Here is a 5,627-nt window from a genome sequence, read left to right on the forward strand (position 1 = left end):
CTTTGGTTTCTTTGTTAGAGTTCTGTCTTTTTGTTTTTGTCTCAGTGTAATCCTTAGTTGCTGTCTCCCCTGTCTGGTATATCCACTCAGTGTCTGTCTGCCCTGGTCCCATGTCTCTCTGTTGTAGTGCCTGCCTGTGAGTCTGTCTGTAAGTTCAGTCTGTGTTATGTTTCCTGTTTTACTTTGAAAGTCCGTGTCTTATGTTAATGTATCTGGTTTTGCTTCCCCTGTTTCGTTAGGCCTGATTTGCCCCAGCTGTGTTTCCCTCCTGTTACTCATTCCCTGATTGCTCCCTCTGTGTATTTAAGCCCTGTTTCTTTGTGTCCGTGTCGCGATCTACCCTCATCTTGCTGTGTGTTCTGTCCGTTTGCCAGTGTAAGTTTATTTTTTATTCCTTAATTTGTTACTTTTTGAGTTTAGCATTAAAGCTGTATTTGAGTTCACGTTTTGCCTCCGAGTGTCTGTACTTTGGGTCCTCCTACTACCATTCCTGCCTCCACACAGCCTACACATGACAGTAAGGTCCCCAAAACTGACATAAAATAGTTTGTGTATGTATGTGTGTGTTGCTGAAGACCCCAAATGGAAGTAAGGTCCCCAAAATTTGCAAAAATAGTTTGTGTATGTGTGTGTTGCTGAAGACCCCAAATGGAAGTAAGGTCCCCAAAAGTGGCATAAAATAGTTTGTGTGTGTGTGTGTTGCTGAAGACCCCAAATGGAAGTAAGGTCCCCAAAAGTGACATAAAATAGTTTGTTTATCTGTGTATCGCTGAAGACCCCAAAGGGGACATTAAACATTCCCAGTCCCCAATGGGAGGGTAAAAATACTGTTTGGACAAAAGTTGCTTAAAATGAAAATCTCAAGTGATTTTTTATTTCTGTGGTCTTGGAGGAGTAAAACTCAGTTACCGGCTTGCTTCTAAACCATACAGAAAGTGGTGTCCCCAAAGGGTGGGAGTTAAGATATGCGACCCCAAATGGGACTTAAGCGGGTGTGTGTGTGTGTGTGTGTGTGTGTGTGTGTCTTTTCCGAGAATACGTTCTTCTTTTGTGGTTCGGATTCCTTCTGACATTTCTTTGGAGGTGAAGCAACACCAAAGTAATTGCTTAAAGGAGCTTGCTTCTTCGACATCTTTAAGAGTTCTAAACAAATGTCTGTCCTCATCCAGAAATGTACTAATGTACACAAACGCGCGTTGCAACTTCTTATGTGGTGCGCGCCTTTTATTTTGACAGCGCATGCGCACCTGCAGACCACTTATGTGCACCCGTGTGTGTGTGTGTGTGTGTGTGTGTATGTACATATATGTGTATCTGTATGTGTTTATGTGTGTACACACACACACACACACACACACACAGGTGTGTGTGTGATTGTAGATGTGATTATAGAGCTTATATTATCATGGATTGATAATCCACTGAACAACATATATCTGTTTCACTCTTAGGGACCACATGGGTGTCTTACATCCTCGATCTTCTATATTTGGACACATGGGTCCAGACCGTCAAACATCCATCCCTCTTAATGATAGAGAACCCTTCCTGAAGACCTGCAAACCTTGTTTACCCACAGGTACTAAATGTGTTCATGGTCATTCAAATGTTATCTACGATATAATACCATAACAAAATAACGTGTAGATTTCAATTTAGAGTACCTGATCTATAGAGAGATATTAAAGAGAAATCATATAGAGAAATTAAAATTTCGCAGAATGCATATACAAATCATTACAGTCACTGCATTTAAGATATCTGAGGTGTTTAACGGACTGGAGAAAAGTAACTTTTCTGTCTTGAAATCTGTACTTCTGAATGTTTAATGGGGATTTAATTTTTAAAATGGCTGTAATCAGTTTTTTTTGTTTTGTTTTTTTATAACAATGTTCTTTACATAGATTATATTGGTAAAACATTGAGAATCATTACTGGATTATGCAGTTTAGCTCTTTAGCTTGAACTTTAAAATTTAAGATAAGATAAGATAACCTTTATTAGTCCCACACGTGGGAAATTTGTTATGAACACAAACTAATCCTTTTTATCACTCAGGTACAGAACAAGCAGAGAAACTTCCCACCACTCCTCGTCTCATTAAAACACATCTACCGGTCCAGTTTGTACCACAGTCGTTCTGGGAGCAGCGCTGCAGGGTGATACAAATCTGTACCTACAATAATGAGCATGTCATGAAATCCACAGATTATAATTTAGTGTCATCTTTCTACAGATAATCTATGTGGCCCGTAATGCAAAGGACAATTATGGTGTCTTATTTCCACTTTGCACGCATGAACAGTGCCCTGCCAGAACCAGGAGACTGGAGCTCCTATCTGCAGGAGTTCATGGAGGGGAAGAGTGAGTTCAGTGTAGTTTTGGTATAAAGAAAGGTGAATATCATCTCAATTCCTGTGTAACCCGTCTTTTGTATATTCTGTGGCTCCAGGAGCTTTTGGGTCGTTATATGATCACGTGGTGGGAGAAAAAGGAGACTTATTCAAATCTTCATTTCATGTTCAATGAAGATTTGATCGAGTTGGGCTTATGTGCAAGTGTTATCTGAACTTTTTATTGTCTAAAACTATATACTGTATGAGGCAAAATAATAGAAACTGCGATTAGGTGAAACATCGTGCAGGTCTAGCTCCTGATGTAAATTAATTAATCCTTTCTTTTTTTTTTATTATTGTTTTTGGCTCAATAATGACTTGAAAAGTGGCATACTCTTTACAATTATATTTTTACACATTAAAAGCCATCAGTAATGTGCTATAGTTACAATTATTAATGGGTGGAGCTATATTTTAGATAAACACAATTACACTGACAAAATTATTAGTGAGTGTAGCTTAAAAATAACTGTATTGGAGTACAAAATAGATACTACTCAAACATATAGTACTTGAGTAGAAGTAAAAAGTAACATTTTCCACTTTTAGTCCTTGATTAACTGAATGAAACATCTTGGGAATTTCCCCTGCTGTGCCTCTGTCTTACCTGAAGCTAATATATTTTCTGGCAGCACTGGGCATGAGTTTTGATATGGATTCTGTTTGGTTCATAACTCATTCCTGCTTGCTGATTACTAGTGAATATGTTATAGTGTAGTGTAGGAGCAGATATGAGATCTTTTGTCATGACGGAATGCATCTCATGCATTGCACAATCTTGTTCTTGGCAAAAACAAGTGTACAGAAACAACCTTCCCAAATTTGCCATTAACTCTAGAAAACCTACAGAAATATTAGCACATAAAGATGTTTGAAATATAATACCTCTTCAAAAAAAGAAGAAAATGTCTCCCCTACTTGGCCGCAACCAGACTCATGGTGAAGTTTTTTTAATGTGAACAGGACTGTGGACGAGAAATAGACCGACTGTGTTCCTTCCTTGGTTTGTCTCCGTCATTTGAAGAGAAGGAAAGAGTCAGAGCCAGTGTGACGTTTGACAGCATGAAACAAAACAAGATGACCAACATCTCTGCTGTCAAAAGTATGAACCACAAGGTGTCTCCTTTCATGAGAAAAGGTGGGACTGTATGCGCTTGAAGTTTTGTTTTGTTTTTTTTCCTCAATTTTTTTTTTAACACTATCTGATCTATTTATCATGAGTTTGATCAAATCCTCTAAATCTTCTCCTTTTTCAGGAAAAGTTGGTGACTGGAAGAACCACTTCACTGTGACCCAAAATGAAAACAGAAGATGAAGAATCCTGATCTAAAGTTTACTTTTGAAATTTAGAGGCCCCACTGGGTGTGATGAAGATCTGAAGTGATGATGTTACCATATTGTATCCATCCTGATAGATATAATTCTGCATTAAAGAAAAAGGACAGATAAATAAAAATAAAACCTTAGTTATCAAGTTCTCTCTAGATATACATGGTCTCACTTACAAATACCTCTAACTGCTCCTTAGAGCTATCCATAGTTTTGGTGTTGTTTGTGTTGAGTGGTTGTTGAATTTTTTGTATGACACAGCAGGCTGGAGTCTGTAGGCTCTTACAATGTTTTTTTTTTTTTTTTTGGTTGTTGTTGTTGTTTTTGGGTTTTTTTTAGCTTATCCATTTTAATTATTTTTTTACTTGATTACATTATTCAGCACTTTGGCCGACACTTGATGTCTTTTAAATGTGCTATATAAATAAAGTTGACTTGACTTCTCAAAAGACAGGTTTAAGAACAAAGCATTGAAATTCTGATTAAATCCTCAACCAGAGAGACACACCACCTTTCCCTAAATGTTCAAATTATTTTTATCTATGCTTGCCTGAAATGGGTTTCTCTTACAAATGAGACTGAGTCTCCTGTACAAATATAGGTTATAAATATAGTTGTATAAATACTGGTAAAAAAAAATGTTACTGTCACTTTGTTTGGATTTTATTATATGCTGCTATTTTAATTCTGTTAAAAGATTTGTGTGGGACTCAGTGGGTGGGCACAGAGGAATGTATTGTAATAGATACTGCGCCCCCTCCTCATAGTTGAATGTTTTTGGGGCGCTTACTCACTGGCGAACCAGCTAGAACAGAGGTTCCCAAAGTGTGGGGCCCGCCCCCTAGGGGAGGCGCAGAGCCATTGCAGGGGGGGCGAGGTATGAAAAGGAAAAAAAAAAAAAACGCTTGGACACTGCTAGCATAATGGACAGGTTTTTGACGGGGCTCCCACACAAACGCAAAGCAGGAGATGAAGCATCGCCAAATATGTTTCCAAACCAACTTCCTTCCAAGCCAAAGACTAGAAAATATGGTGAAGCATATCTTCCCTTTGGCTTCACCTGCACAAGTGCCAAGGTAGATCTCCCCTGCAAAATTAGTTTTCCCTGCGTCGGGAGCACGCGCTGGGCTCTTCAAATCAGGGACAAACAGTATCCCACATTCTTGATTTTTAGTTCACAAACACTTCTTGTAATAACTAACTACTCCTGACATTTTGGACATGTTAGCTCTTTAGTAAAGTTACAGCGGGATACAAATAATATCAGGCTGATCCTGCTGTAATTTGTTCCCGCGGTTCAAATCACGGACAAACAGTATCCCACAGCTGTTTTTGTTTTTGAACCTATTTTGCACAGAGAGACATTTTTTGAAAAATGTATTGATAGCAATGTTGAATATTATTACACAGGAAAAAAAAACAACTACACGTAAAATAATTACACCGTGACGCCTCTGCCTTTCTAAATGGAGGGACAGTAACTGCGTGTGTGTCTATAAGCTTGTAAAACCTGAAGATCGTCAGATTAACAGAAACAGTATTTTGTCTCTATCTGCCATTCTGCAATTCATCTCATGTAAACAATAACGTGGCGCACAGCGTGACGTGAAAAGAGGCACATACCTTTGATGTTGCGTGACGAACTCTATATTCCTCGTCCACACGTAAACGCAAAAAAGGAGTTTTAAATAATCTCCGTTTACGGTGAATCGCAACGCCGTTTACGTGTTGACGAAAAGCCCAAACGCATAGAAACAGCTGCGTTTTCAAAAATACCCGTGTAGGTGTGGACGTAGCGTAAAAGAGTTAGTAGTATATTTTATTACTAACTGTAATTTATTGCCGTTTACTTGTATTTGCTTAATAGTTTACTAAATGTTTGAGGTGTGAAATAAACCGCAA

At 38.3% G+C, this 5,627-nt stretch overlaps 1 pseudogene; it reads left to right on the plus strand.

Moving 5' to 3' along the window:
- The first annotated feature begins 1,151 nt into the window (after positions 1 to 1,151).
- LOC134619243 (cytosolic sulfotransferase 3-like) lies at positions 1,152 to 3,717 on the plus strand (annotated as a pseudogene).
- Positions 3,718 to 5,627: the final 1,910 nt, after the last annotated feature.

Source organism: Pelmatolapia mariae, linkage group LG20 (assembly GCF_036321145.2).
Source record: "Pelmatolapia mariae isolate MD_Pm_ZW linkage group LG20, Pm_UMD_F_2, whole genome shotgun sequence".
NCBI lineage: Eukaryota > Metazoa > Chordata > Actinopteri > Cichliformes > Cichlidae > Pelmatolapia > Pelmatolapia mariae.